Source organism: Bubalus kerabau, chromosome 22 (genome assembly GCF_029407905.1).
Source record: "Bubalus kerabau isolate K-KA32 ecotype Philippines breed swamp buffalo chromosome 22, PCC_UOA_SB_1v2, whole genome shotgun sequence".
Taxonomy (NCBI): domain Eukaryota; kingdom Metazoa; phylum Chordata; class Mammalia; order Artiodactyla; family Bovidae; genus Bubalus; species Bubalus kerabau.
Window position 1 is genome coordinate 43139678 of NC_073645.1, and position 15710 is coordinate 43155387.

The window sequence follows — 15710 nt, forward strand, 5'->3', positions numbered from 1 at the left end:
CCAGGAATGCTTGTTCCCAGCCCAGTGCTTTTGCTAAATGTCCTAAAAGAAACCCAGAATCCGTTCATTGGTCCTGTAACTGGTCACCTCCCTGCCCTTTCTTTGCCTGGGTAGGTTCCACCAAATTTTTAAAGGCCATAGGCAAACCCAGCTCTCTTTATATTGTTTAGTAGTTAAATGATTGTCAGGATGGACTTTATTAATTTAGCCATCAACTAGCTAAGGGAGAAAAGAATGCTGGCTTTAGTAAGCAAAGAGAAAGAAGTAGAAATTCCAGCAGAGGGCATTTGAAAGTTCCGTGTGCTCGGGATTGGAGGCCAACAGATAGTCAGTGATCCTTTGCTGGATTGTGGGAGTGCGGAGAGGACCAGGCAGAGCAGCTCACCGGAGAGTAGCTCACTGTTACCTTTCCCTGTTCTGTTGCTGATTGTTTCACAGATGGTGACCAGCCCTGGGCCTCCCCGAGCTCTGGCTTTGGGTCTTTCCATCTCTTTGAAAGTAGGAGCAGGACATTTTGTTCTCCCAAAACCAATAATAGGCAATGTCAATACCAGCCTCACGTCCCTCCCAGATGCGCCGGATCAGAAGTTCTCTACAGAGTAGCCCTCACCTCAATAGAACGGTGCCTCTCTCGGCTCTTGATTGCCTGGAGATTCCATCTTGCATGAGGACAGTCTTAGGTGTCTGTGATTCCTGAGCTCGTGATCACCCAAAGTATTTCATTCTCCTCAGCAGCACCTTGCGATTGAAGTAAAGTATTCAAGTACACACTGGCAGTTGTACTAGAATAAAAGAATTCTGCAAGGCAGAAATAAATGACAGACAAGTGAAAATATTCTCTGAGCCTAGGGCTTTATTTCTTTGGGATCTTGCTTACAATTGATTTGACTGACTCAAAATGACTCATTCTCATTTTGTGAATGAAAGAAGTTCCTCAATTAAAATGTAAAGGCATTTTAAAGGCTCTGCTGCTGCTGCTAAGTCACTTCAGTCGTGTCCGACTCTGTGCGACCTCATAGACGGCAGCCCACCAGGCTCCCCCGTCCCTGGGATTCTCCAGGCAAGAACACTGGAGTGGGTTGCCATTTCCTTCTCCATCGCATGAAAGTGGAAAGTGAAAGTGCAGTCGTGTCCGACTCTTAGCGACCCCATGGACTGCAGCCTACCAGGCGTCCATGGGATTTTCCAGGCAAGAGCACTGGAGTGGATTGCCATTGCCTTCTCCATTAAATTGGCTCTATCAACACTTGAATGTGCTGGTGTTTTTAAAAGAGGAAAAGCAAAGGAGCTAGGCTTTAGGAATGCAGTTCTCCTGAGAACTGCTGGAATCCAATTAGATGGGCAGGTCCAGTGGGCACTTGGATGAGCATATTGCCCTGCTGTCTTTCCTGTCCTTAAAGGCTCCATGTATTTGCTCCATCAGCCATATTAAGACCCACACAAAATAATACCATGAAAGTCCCACCTCTCTCCCACTGAGATTTTCTGTGCCTGTGGCTCTCAGATGAGTCTCTCCAGGCATCTTACTTCAATAGTTGGCTCTTTTACCTAAAAAGGACGACTAACACTACTGACCCTCCTCATTTTTTTTCCGGGACACTGAGAAACAGGACTTAGTCAAGGTGAAAGTAACTGTTCCAAGTACAAGAGAAGGAAAGATATTCTAGGTTCCATAGGTGATTTGGGTTTATTTTTAGCAAAGCCAAGTGCAGTTAGGCAAGAAGGCTGTTAAAAACCCTGTGATGTACAGCTTCAGAAGGACTGAACAAATAGTTAAGAATTTAAGATCAGATAAAAGGATATTCTCCAGTCACTGCCTTAAAAATGTAGCTTGGACCAGTTTTCCCTTGTGTTTATGGCCTTTTTGAAACTGAAGTAGGGTGGGCTGGTGTGGGCGGATGGTGGGGGGCTGCACAGGAAGAGACCTCTCATCAAGACCCTCAAGGTGAAGGACTGCAAGATGCAACCTGCAGAGCTGAGCCCACTCCTTGCCTGTTTCGTAAATAAAAGTTTTACTGGAACAACCACGCCCATTTGTTCCTTGTCCGAGGCTGCTTTCCTTTGACAGATTTGAGTACTTGGGACAGAGACTGTGTGTCCTAAAAAGCACAAAATATTTTACTGTCTGGCCTTTTATAGGAAAAAATTCACCCACTGCTACTCTAGGTCCGTAATGCCAACTTGAGATGGAACTTCAACTGCACCCAGTTGTCCTTGTGGATGCAGATCAGTGGTCCTCCTCTGACTAGGTGCGAAAGTGTTAGTCACTCAGTCGTGTCCAGCTCTTTGCGATCTCACTGACTGTAGCCTCTGTCCACAGAATTCTCCAGGCAAGAATACTGGAGTGGGTAGCTATTCCCTTCTCCAGGGGATCTTCCCAACCCAGGGATTGAACCCAGGTCTCCCACACTTCAGGCAGATTCTTTATAGACTGAGCCACCAGGGAAGCCCTGATGCACTATAACTTAGCTCTTTTCAGAAAGATGTTTTTAGCATCATCCTAGGGCTTCCCTGATAACTCGGTTAAGAATCCGCATACAATGCAGGAGATCCTGGTTTGATTCCTGGGTCGGGAAGATCCCCCGGAGAAAGGATAGGCTACCCACTCCAGTATTCTTGGGCTTCCCTTGTAGTTCAGCTGGTAAAGAGTCCACCTACAGTGTGGAGACCTGGGTTCAGTCCCTGGGTTGGGAAAATCCCCTGGAGAAGGGAAAGGATATCCACTCCAGTATTCTGGCCTGGAGAATTCCGTTAACTGTGTAGTCCTTGGAGTTGCAAAGAGCCAGACATGACTGAGTGACTCACTTTCATCTGACTCATGGACCCCAGTTCCCATGGCAGTTGGTCTGGAAAACTACATGGAACATGCATCACTCTGGCTGACCTAGTCTTATTTTTGACAGTTCTGAGCAAACAGATGGTAGTTGATGATAGCTGACATTAACAGGTGATAGAAAATTTTAAATCCAAGAGCGGTTTCATTATCAGCATTTAAAATAAATCTGTTTTACTCCAGGCACCTCCTAATGTGTTCTGCTATAGTAAGAGCTCACTTTATTCCAATATTTTGATGTTCTACCATCTAGAGCCTTAGTGCTTCAGGCAGGGTGAAAGTGAAATCGTTAGTTACTCAATCATGTCCGACTCTTTGTGACCCCATGGACTGTAGCCCTCCAGGCTCCTCTGTCATGGGATTCTCCAGACTAGGATACTGGAGTGGGTTGCCATTTCCTTCTCCAGGAGATCTTCCTGACCCAGGAATCGAAGCCGGCTCTCCTGATTTGGAGGGAAATCACTCAGATTGTTTTCTTAAAGAACCAGCTGTCCAAGGACAAAATATAGTTATACAGATTAAGTTCACTGCCCCGTGGTCTAGAGCTCACATCAGCTGGGAATGTAATTGAACAATAGGCCCTTGCTAAAGTTGCTAATATTTGGCAAGAATAGGCCAAGGAAATTAGACTGTGTCCCATGAAGCAGCTTGACAGCTGTCCTGGAGGATAGTATTCTAGCAAAAATGTAATGGTAGTTAATTCGGGATGTTAAGAATCTGATCTGTTTGTGTTCTTGGAAATGCCGTGGCACATTGCAGAGGCTGACTGGAGCCACCCTCTGGCCAGCAGAGTAACTGTCAGTCAAGCCCTGAGTTTTGCTTTTTGTCTCTGCAAACTTGCTCAGCTGTGCTTCTGAACACCAGTGCCCACAGTGTGGAACAAAGAGGAAAGCGTGGCCTGGGGATGGCGTGTCCCTGCCATCTAACTGACTGACCTTGGACAAGGTCAACTTGTCTTTGACCTTGACAAGCTGTCAACTGAGCCTCCTTTGTAAGAGGGGGATGATACTGCCTGCCTCCAAGATGGTTGAGCAAAGATGACAGGTGACATGTGAGGGCTCGCCCATCTAGAGGCTGCTCAGGTCTTGAGAAGTTCAGGAATGTGTGGTCCGCCCGCGTCACTGTTCGTGAGAAGACGGGTGAGACTGTCAGCTTGCACTCAGGACTGAGAGTCATTGCGTGTGTGACACAGACCAGGAGCAGAGATCAGAATGGGACAGGGATGAAGGAAAAGAGAAAAGGAAGAAGGGAAGTGACTCTGGCATCCCTAACGTCACCCACTGGCATCGTGGAAAACTTGTTTTGAGGACTTGGTCTGGAGCCAGGGTGGACCTCCTTCTCTCTGTGAGGCATCTCCGGAAACCTGCTCCATCCGCTTCCAGCGGTTCCTCTCTGACCATCTCCTGGACACTCAGCAAGCCTCCTCCTGCCTGAGACTCACCTCCCCTTCCTGCACCCCAGCCCTTTGGTGCCTCCCCATCCCTACCCATGGGAACCACCAAATTCCAAGTACCCACTGAGCTACTACCTTCTGCCAGTGACTCGAAACACCTGGTCAGGGGACGGGGGCACTTCCTTCAAACTGGGGGAGGCTGGGATGGAGCAGGGAGGTGAAGAGCAACCCCAGGCCCAAGAGGGAAGGACACCCCCAACCAGAGAAGCACAGGACAGAATCCACTGGGAATGGCCAGGGAGCAGGTGACTCACCGGGGGCTCCCGGGGATGGGGGTGTCAGCATGGCCTTGAAAGATGAGCACGGATGAGCCCAGGGCCTCCAGGCAGATAAAAAGTGCAAGGAAAGATGTGGTCAGGACAGCAGGCTTACAACCAACACAAGCAAATGGTTCCATTTTTCAGGAATGTGGGACTTCTCCCCCAGGGCCGGGTGGGAGGAATGTGTGGACCAGCTGCTTGGACGCCCATGAGGCCCAGCTGGGGGCCAGCTCACCAGAGAGCCGGGCAGCAGCTCCCACCAGCTGCTCCAGGTGGCAGCTGACATCTGCTGCTCTGACAGATGGGTGAAGAGGAAAGAGCAGAAGCTCCTGACCTGCTGGCCAGTGAGCCTGCAGGTCTGACCACTGTGGCGGGGCCAGCCTATTGCCTCTCAGAGGGGAGCTCAGAACTGGTAGAGAGAACAGCAGCTTAGCCATCTCCCTGCTTCCATGTTAGTCTGGGGGTCTAGTCACAGAGCGTGTGTGCATGCATGCTAAGTCGCTTCAGTTGTGTCCAACTCTTTGTGACACCATGGACTGTAGCATGCCAGGCTCCTCTGTCCATGGGGTTCTCCAGGCAAAAATAGCGGAGTGGGGTGTCATGCCTTTCTCCAGGGGATCTTGCCAACCTAGGGATTGAGCCTGTGTCTCTTATGTCTCCTGCGCTGGCAGGAAGGTTCTGTACCACTAGTGCCACCCGGGAAGCCCTGAGAGCAGCCAGAGTGATGTTTTAGACACAAGATTTTCATCAAATGCTGCCCTGGCCACATCTCTCCAGTGGCTCCCACCACACGCTTGTCTGTAAGGGAGGCCCTGCATTATCTAAGGGCTTCCCAGGTGGTGCAGAGGTCAAGAATCCGCCTGCCAATGTAGGAGACACAAGAGACGCACGTTCGATCCCTGGGTCAGGAAGATGCCTTGGAAGAGGGCACGGCAACCCACTCTAGTATTCTTGCCTGGAGAGTCCCATGGACAGAGGAGCCTGGTGGGGTATAGCCCATAGGGTCACAAACGAGTCAGGATATAACTGAGTGACCGAGCAGTAGCAACAGCTGTGTTGTCTAGCTCTGCTCTGACCTTAAATGTAATCCATTCCGCTTCAGCACCTTTGCACTCTCTGTGCCCTTTGCCCGGAGCTCTCTTCCCCTGCCGCTCATGGGGCTCACTATTCCCTCCCCAAGACCTCTGCTCAGATGTCACCTCACCCTCAGCTGGGCCACTCTGCTTTCTTACAAGCAGGGTCCCAGACTCCACTAGTCCTGATCCTGCTTGCCTTTTTCCAGAACCCCTGGCTTTCTCATGAGATTGTAGGCTCCACGAGGGCAGGGCTAGGTCTGTCTTGTGCTTTCCTGAGCCCTCAGATCCCAGCAGAGGGTCGAGCATACAGAAAGCCCTTGATGAACAAATGTGGAGTGAAAGGCTGCATGAAGAAGGGGGCTGGGGGAGCTGGAAGAGAAGCAGAGGGTTGGGCTGTCCTGGTGAGAGCAAGCAGGGAGCCTCTCCTCTGGGGGGCCTGGCAGCCCCTGAGACCTGCTTCCTGCCCTCCTCCCCCAACCCCCATCATCTAAGATACTCCCTGGGTCTCTGTCCCGGGTCCCCTGTTCAGGAGCCTGTGCTTCTTAGTGGCACCTGAGCTGTGTCCAGGAAGGGCCTCGAGAGGTCTGCAGAATCATCTCGGTGTCAGGTCTGCGACTCCCCTTCCAGGCAGGGCTGGCCTGCCCTGTCTGGCTTCCAACAAAAGCAGGTGGAGGCGCGGTGCCCTTGCAGGAAACCCACGCCCATCAAAGTCTCCTTTCCTGTGAATGAGCCTTTGCTCAGTATGAACACGTGCCACACCTCCATCATTGTTGTCATCCCGGAGGAAAGGATGTGGAGGCCCCGGCCTCAGTCTTCCAGGAGCCTGAGAAATGACAGAGCCACAGAGGGCAGAGTGGGCCACTGAGGGAGAAAGGTCAGGATACCAGAGGGGAGGGTCCTGGGAGCCCCTGCCTTCGCAGCAGGAAGCCAGTCTGGATGGCTTATTTATCACCATCCCTGCCTCGGGGCAGTAGTCATGTACCGATATGAGAGTTGGACTGTAAAGAAATCTGAGCACCAAAGAATTGATGCTTTTGAACTGTGGTGTTGGAGAAGGCTTGAGAGTCCCTTGGACTGCAAGGAGATCCAACCAGTCCATCCTAAAGGAAATCAGTCCTGAATATTCATTTGAAGGACTGATGCTGAAACTGAAGCTCCAGTACTTTGGCCACCTGATGCAAAGAACCAACTCATTGGAAAAGACCCTGATGCTGGGAAAGATTGAAGGCGGGAGAAGGGGATGACAGAGGATAAGATGGTTGGATGGCATCACCGACTCAATGGACATGAGTCTGAGTAAACTCCAGGTGATGGACAGGGAGTCCATGGGGTCGCAAAGAGTCGGACACGACTGAGCAACTGAACTGAACTGAACTGCGTCGGGGCAGGGGGCGAGGCGGGTGAGGATGATGAAGAGGGCTGCTTTCTGGAGGCAGAGCAGAGGCAGAGGCGGGCCGGCCTTGCTGCTCCTCCAGGAGCACAAGCTGGGGATGGCAGCTCCGCTCACCCAGCCTTGCCGGAGCCCGATCTGCAGAGCTGCCATCAAGATGCTTTGCAAGAAGACACGTGAGATGGGGCTTTTCTCAGAAATGCCATGTGCAATGCGCTCTCTCCTGCAGCTCCACAAATCTTCAATAAAAGTAGGAAATTCACCTTGTAATTGATGTGACTATGCTTTTGGGAAAAGTCAGGGAGGAGGCTGGATTTGAGTGGAGGCTGGTTCAGGACTGAGACAGCCTTGGCCCACAAGACGGGGACAGGCTCACACTAAAGTCCCCAGGGAAGTTCTGGACTGGGGAGGGCTCAGCCACACCGGCTGCCCAGAGGTGGCCTTTCCAGAGGGCTTGGACAGCCTTCTGAGACCAGCCTGGTACCAGCCTGGTCCTCACCCCTGGGACTCCAGAGGCCTTCCCATCTGACTGTGCCCTGGGGTGGCCCCCACATACTCCAGGGTTCCAGAAAGGTTCCCGACAGGTGTTGGGTAATCATGTTCCAAAAATTTCCATTTTTCCCTGGCACCTGCAGCAGGACAAGCCTCCTCACACATCTTTGTCTCATATTTCATTTCCTTTAACATATGCACACGGTATCTTATTTAAATGCGGTTATCTGAAAACTTACTAACTGAAGGGTAGTTACTAACTGGACAGTATCTCTACTGTGGTTGATGAATCCAGAAAAAAAGCACTTTTGAGAGAGGAAAATGATGTCCATTGCTTTTTCTTCTCTGAAATCTGTAGATAACCAAGATGCCATCTGTCCAGGAAAGCCAGTACTTCACTCTCTACTGTGGGGAGTGGGGGAAGCGGGGAGGGGGGCGCAGGCAGAGCAGGTGGAGTGACCCCTGAGTGCTGTCACCTGCCACCTTGGTGTGCTGGCTCTGCCCACTCTGTCCCTCTCAGCAGCTCTTAGAGCCCCCTGAGCTGCTCCTCCACGGACTCTTGGCCCTGTCCCCTGACTCCCACCCCACGTCTGACTCCTGGTTCTGCCTTTGCGAGTTTTGTAATCCCTGACCAGTGAATCTAGCATCCCCACGCCTCAGTTTCCTCATCTGTACAATGGGTTTGATGATAGTCCTTCCCTCGTTAAGTTGAAAAGCTCTTGGGACACAGCTTGGCAGGATGAATACTGACAAATATTGGCTCTCATTTTTGGCGCTATCTCGGGAGAGACAGTTGTTCGTGAGAGTCTGGAGCCCCTCTGCTCCAGAGGAGAGCTGCATGCTTAGCTTACCTGAGGATTCTGAGAAGACTCACCACCTCCCCTCTGCATTCTCCCCACAAAGAGCCAAGTGAGGATCAGAACATCCCTAACATTCTGATTAATGAGCCTCCAAGTGTCCCTGGAAAACTTCCTCTTCCTCTCCATCAGCAGAGCCCAAGGAGGTGTCTTGTGTTTCGTGAGCAGGAGTAACTCTGCCTGTGTAGCCCCAGGAACCTCAGGTTCTCAGTGGCCTCACGAATCATTAGGAAGGAGCTGGGAGAGAACCAACATGCTCATTCCACTCCCCCCACAGCCGGCAGGGAGTCAGGGTTCCCCCATAACACACACTGGCCTGCGGTGACAGCCACACAGCCCCAGCCTTCAGACCCAGTTCTGCCCTCAGGGGTCTCCGCTCCCCGCAGCCCTGCAGCCCTCTCCCGGCTTCACTGGGGTGATGCCTGCCGGGGCCATCCCCACAGCCAGAGCCATGTCTCATCACCCCGTCTGGCTTGGAGCACCCCACAGCATTGAACCCTGAAAACAGCTTCCCAGCCCTGGGGAGGTGTTGGAGGCCTGGACGCTTGAGAATGATGTGGAGTGGGGGAAGAGAGGGAAGACAGAAGGAAGAGGCCAAGGAGGAGGGAGGGGACCTTTAAAAGGCCCTCCTTCTCTGGGTCTAGCCTGGAGCTCCACATTTTGCCCTGTGGAAGGAGGGAAGGGGTTCCGTGCTCCCTCCTTGAGCAAAGAGGCCCATGAGAAACCCTAGCCTTGAGTTCTGAACCGAACTCAGAAAACCACAGGAGAGATGAATCCTTCCCTGAGATGTTCCCAGAGCAACTGGCATCCTTGCTGGCTCACCGTAGGGACTCCATAAATATTTGTGGAGAGAAAAGTTCCTAATTCAGAGATGACAGTCTAAGGTTATTTCCTCCAAAAGGCGATGCCAAGGAACACGTGCAAGAGATAGTCCCGTGATACATCCTTCAGGAAAAAACTCGGTGGGGGATGGGGGCGCCAAATAATAAAGTCTATTAAACAGGAGACAGGAATTAAATAATTCAGGAAAACAAGACAGTCTAAAGTCTTCTTGTCACAACGCACATAGTCACCTAAAGGCTCTGAGAAGTCCTGTAATAAAGAATACTGCATAACTGTGTTTCAGCCAACAATAGCCAAACACACTTAACCAGGAATGCCTGTCTCCCCTCTTTGCTTGTCCTCTCTTTCTCCTCTGCTGTCTCCAAGCATCACGTGGAATCTGTGCTGGGGACTGGGGTGGACTTGGTCACCCGAGATACATGGAGACCTACAGGCTACGGGATGTCATTCTCAGGGGTCAGAGCAATGACTCCACACTCTCAGCAGCATTTCTGGGACTTCCAGTGTGAAGGGACCAGGGGTGACCCAGGGACTTGCAGGAGGCTGGCCCTTGAGCCACACAGATGGAGCCTTCCCAGAACAAGCCTCAGGGCTCCCCTTGAACTGATTTGCCCTCAGTTGAAGCAAAAGGATTTAATGTCTTTTCCCAGAGAGACACTAACTCTTTTATACACACAAAGCAAGGATTGAGATCATCAAACAATTTCCTCCAGGTCTAGAAGTTTCATGAGAAGGAAAGAAAACAAAAACACTTCAACCAAAAAAACAAACCAAAGAACAAACCCTGAGAACAGAACACACTTAATGAGATTGCTTAGCCCTTGGAGTTTCTGAATAATTCATGCCACCGCAGATTTCTTTCCACTTTACTTCTCAGGCTCCCCGGGGGTGGGAAGCCAGCCTTGCCATGGTCTCTTCCAAATGGCCATCCTGCCTCTGCTCACAGGCCTCCTGGGATGGGTGCTTACTACCTCCAGGCTGTCCGCTGATCAATCATAAGTTCTGCCACTAGAATGGGCATTAGCTGACAGCGGGATGACTCCAGAGGCCCTCACGTGGCAGCGGCAGTGCAGTGTAGCAGGTGAGAACCTGAACTCTGAATCAAGCTGGCTAGTCAGAATCCCAGCTCCATCGTAGCTGTGTGCCAACGGGCAGCAAGCTATGCCTCTCTGAGCCTCAGTTTAGACCCCTGCCAAATAGGGATGGTGACTTATACTTCCTCCCTAGGGCTGTTGACTGGTTTGATGTCCTTGCAGTCTAGGACCCTCCAGTCAATCCTAAAGAAAATCAACTCTGAATATCCACGGCAAGGACTGATGCTGAAGCTAAAGCTCCCATACTTTGGCCACCTGATGCAAAGTGCCGACTCATTGGAAAAGACCCTAATGCTGGGAATGACTGAGGGCAGGATAAGAAGGAGGAGACAGAGGATGAGATGGTTATGTAGCATCACTGATTCAATGGGCATGAACTTGAGCAGACTCCAGGAGATAGTGAAGGACAAGGAAGCCTGCTTGTGCTACAGTCCATGAGGTTGCAGAGTTGGACATGAGCCTCCCCATCTTTTGGAACCCTATGTCCATTTGTAGCTGTCAATGGTGTGGAACCTCTCCTAACTTCTCCCCCAATCTGCTTCCAAGCCTCTCCTAACTTCTCCCCCTGAGCTTCCAAGTTCAGGGCCTGGGGAAGGAACAGTATACCCCAAAGGGCTCCCCAGGACCCTTGGAGACACTTTGTCTAGCAATAAAGAAAGTCCATCCCCAAGGTGATTATGGAGTTTCCAACCACTTCTAGAAACAGAGCCAGTTCACAACTTCAAGAACACGATGGCAGGTTAAAAAAGCAAAGAGACAAAGGAAAACCTCTAAGCTCCATCACTACCCTAAGTTCCCACCCACTCAAGTTTTTAAGCCAAACTTGACTCCCCATGAGCTTTCAGTCACTTGTGCCTCAGCCGGCTGGTGGGGATGTGAATGGCGTTGCTGTGTCTGAGAGGTGGGGGCTCTGCCTTTTCACAGACTAAGAGAAGCTTTGGTGAATTTCAGGGCTGCAGCCCAGCCTCCGAGCTCCCAGACCTTCAGGTCATGATCAAATCCAAATCAAAATAGAAAGAGAGGGCCCCACAGACACACATGCCAGCCTCTGCTGAGGGGGAGGCCTGCTGGAGACTGCTGGGGAATTTTTGGCTCCCTGTAGGGGTCTGAATGGTATCCCCCTCCCACCAAATTCATGTCTACTTGGAACCTCAGAATGTGACTTTATTTGAAAATAGGGTCATTGCAGAAGTGATTAGACCTTGAGATGACATCATCAGACAATGATGGTGTCTTTATAGGAAGAGGAGAGGACACACACAGGGATGAAGATTGTGTGAAGACAAGTGGGGATCGGAGTGATGTAGCTGCCGGCCACGGACACTGAGGCTCACTGGAAGGACAGAAGCCGGGACGTGGCAAGGATTCTTCCCTGGAACCTGCAGAGAAAGCATGGCCCTACCAACTTTGATTACAGACATCTGGCTTCCAGAACCCCGGGAGAACAAGTTCCTCTTGTTTCAAGCCACTAAGTTTGTGCTTTTTTTTTTTTTTTTTTTTTTTTTTTATGGCAATCCTGGCCAACTAAGACACCTCCTCTGAGCAAAAATGAGGACCGGGAATTCCTCAGGGACCTCAAACTGTAGGGCCAATGCCCCCCTTCATCACCCGGAACGGTAAGAATTCTGCCTCCATTCCCCCATCCTCGCCTCCTGGCCAAGCTGGAGGAGGCTTTCTGCCTGTGTTTGTTTTACTGAATCTGCTTTGTCAGGGAAGAGCCCAGAGTTCCAGAAACAGAGGAATGGTTTTCAGTTGTACTTCTGGACTAGAAATTTCACTGTCAACCAGGTTGACATAACCAGGCTCCCAGCCTTCCGTTTCCATCTTTCCAGAAGCCCTCGTGATGCTTTGCTGGCATTTCTCTCTGAGGCCCGCTGTGGATCAGGGAAAACCATGGACAGCAACAGTTCCAGCACCCACAGCTCAGGGAAGCCCTAGGGAGTCAAAGCCATCCAGACCCATGACTCTGCCTCGGGGAAGATTCCAGAATCCAGGATTCTCTGTGGTTTTAGCTTTCCTGGCTTCTGGAACCAAAAATCCATTTTGCCAATTTATCCCAGTACATGTTCCTTAGAACTGTAATGTCCTGCAAAAATATTAATAAATATGTTTTAAACATCATAGTCAAATAAGTTTGGGAACTGCCAAAATAAACATAGTTAATCAAATTACTGTATTGCAGACCTCGGGACTTTTAATATGTCAGATACAAGTTGAGTCCCTTCAAGCAAAGGACACAGTGTTCAGGGTTCCCAAACCTGCTTAATCATAGGTTCTCTCTGCATTCTGCTTGCTTTTAGCCAGTTGTGCTTTGTTGAATTGCAACAATGAAGATGTCCCTCCCTTCCTTCTCTGCTACCAGAGCTCTCTCTTCCAAGTTTAGAAAACCACTTTGCTCTTCCAGTCTTCCCCATAGATCAGTGTAACTATGTCACTGAACCCCCTAGGCTCAAGTTAAATGACATGAAATACCTCCATCATCCAGGGTCAGGCCACGCCTCTCACTCAGCGTCTGTTCTTTGCACCTTACAACCTGATCAACCCGAGACACTTGTGATTCCTGATCACATGACATAGTCACAGCTTGGTCCTTGCTGTCTGGGACGCCTTTCCTGCCCCATCTGCCTCAGTTCAATTCAGTTCAGTCGCTCGGTCATGTCCGACTCTTTGCGACCCCATGAATCGCAGCACGCCAGGCCTCCCTGTCCATCACCAACTCCTGGAGTTCACTCAAACTCACATCCATCGAGTCAGTGATGCCATCCAGCCATCTCATCCTCTGTCATCCCCTTTTCCTCCTGCCCCCAATCCCTCCCAGCATCAGAGTCTTTTCCAACAAGTCAACTCTTCGCATGAGGTGGCCAAAGTATTGGAGTTTCAGCTTTAGCATCATTCCTTCCAAAGAACACCCAGGGCTGATCTCCTTTAGAATGGACTGGTTGGATCTCCTTGCAGTTCAAGGGACTCTCAAGAGTCTTCTCCAACACCACAGTTCAAAAGCATCAATTCTTCGGTGCTCAGCTTTCTTCACAGTCCAACTCTCGCATCCATACATGACCACTGGAAAAACCATAGCCTTGACTAAACGGACATTTAGTAATGTCTCTGCTTTTCAATATGCTGTCTAGGTTGGTCATAACTTTTCTCCCAAGGAGTAAGTGTCTTTTAATTTCATGGCTGCAGTCACCATCTGCAGTGATTTTGGAGCCCCAAAAGATAAAGTCTGACACTGTTTCCACTGTTTCCCCATCTATTTGCCATGAAGTGATGGGACTGGATGCCATGATCTTTGTTTTCTTTATGTTGAGCTTTAAACCAACTTTTTCACTCTCTTCTTTCACTTTCATCAAGAGGCTTTTGAGTTCCTTTTCACTTTCTGCCATAAAGGTGGTGTCATCTGCATATCTGAGGTTATTGATATTTCTCCCGGCAATCTTGATTCCAGCTTGTGCTTCTTCCAGCCCAGCGTTTCTCATGATGTACTCTGCATAGAAGTTAAATAAGCAGGGTGACAATATACAGCCTTGACGTACTCCTTTTCCTATTTGGAACCAGTCTGTTGTTCCATGTCCAGTTCTAACTGTTGCTTCCTGACCTGCATATAGGTTTCTCAAGAGGCAGGTCAGGTGGTCTGGTATTGACTGTGGCTCAGACCATGAACTCCTTATTGCCAAATTCAGACTTAAATTGAAGAAAGTAGGGAAACCCACTAGACCATTCAGGTATGACCTAAATCAAATCCCTTATGATTATACAATGGAAGTGAGAAATAGATTTAAGGGCCTAGATCTGATAGATAGAGTGCCTGATGAGCTATGGACTGAGGTTCGTGACATTGTACAGGAGACAGGGATTGAGACCATCCCCATGGAAAAGAAATGCAAAAAAGCAAAACGGCTGTCTGGGGTTGGGGGGGTGCCTTACAAATAGCTGTGAAAAGAAGAGAAGCAAAAAGCAAAGGAGAAAAGGAAAGATATAAGCATCTGAATGCAGAGTTCCAAAGAATAGCAAGAAGAGATAAGAAAGCCTTCCTCAGTGATCAATGCAAAGAAATAGAGGAAAACAACAGAATGGGAAAGACTAGAGATCTCTTCAAGAAAATTAGAGATACCAAGGGAACATTTCATGCAAAGATGGGCTCGATAAAGGACAGAAATGGTATGGACCTAACAAAAGCAGAAGATATTAAGAAGAGGTGGCAAGAATACACAGAAGAACTGTACAAAAAAGAGCTTCACGACCCAGATAATCACGATGGTGTGATCACTGACCTAGAGCCAGACATCCTGGAATGTGAAGTCAAGTGGGCCTTAGAAAGCATCACTACGAACAAAGCTAGTGGAGGTGATGGAATTCCAGTTGAGCTATTTCAAATCCTGAAAGATGATGCTGTGAAAGTGCTGCACTCAATATGCCAGCAAATTTGGAAGACTCAGCAGTGGCCACAGGACTGGAAAAGATCAGTTTTCATTCCAATCCCAAAGAAAGGCAATGCCAAAGAATGCTCAAACTACCGCACAATTGCACTCATCTCACACGCTGGTAAAGTAATGCTCAAAATTCTCCAAGCCACGCTTCAGCAATTCGTGAACTGTGAACTTCCTGATGTTCAAGCTGGTTTTAGAAAAGGCAGAGGAACCAGAGATCAGATTGCCAACATCCGCTGGATCATGGAAAAAGCAAGAGAGTTCCAGAAAAACATCTATTTCTGCTTTATTGACTATGCCAAAGCCTTTGACTGTGTGGATCACAAGAAACTGTGGAAAATTCTGAAAGAGATGGGAATACCAGACCACCTGACCTGCCTCATCTGCCTGGAGAACATCTAACCACCCTCACATCCTCAAGGCTGAGCATCCTCTCCCACCTCACACCTCCCATTCCCCCACCACCCAGATCAGGTGCCCTACCTCTGAGCCCCACACGATATATCACGTTCCCAAGCCTCTCAGGGTCCCTCAATCCCTTTGTGTCTGCTGAAAGCTTCACTTTGGTTCTCAGCCTCTCTGTCATCAGGTATCAGTTCAGTTCAGTCGCTCAGTCGTGTCCGACTCTTTGCAACCCCATGGACTGCAGCACGCCAGGCCTCCCTGTCCATCACCAACTCCCAGAGTTTACTCAAACTCATGTCCATTGAGTCAGTGATGCCATCCAACCATCTCATCCTCTGTCGTCCCCTTCTCCTGCCTTCAATCTTTTCCAGCATCAGGGTCTTTTCCAATGAGTCAGCTCTTTCATCAGGTGGCCAAAGTATTAGAGTTTCAGCTTCAACATCAGTCCTTCCAGGAAAAACCCAGGAAAAAACCATTTTGGCCACTTGAAGAAAACGATGAGATTCAGCAGCCCTGGTCCCTCACCTGCATGGTCTCCGGGCCGCACTGTGCAAGGTAAATGCCACATTAGGCACCCTCC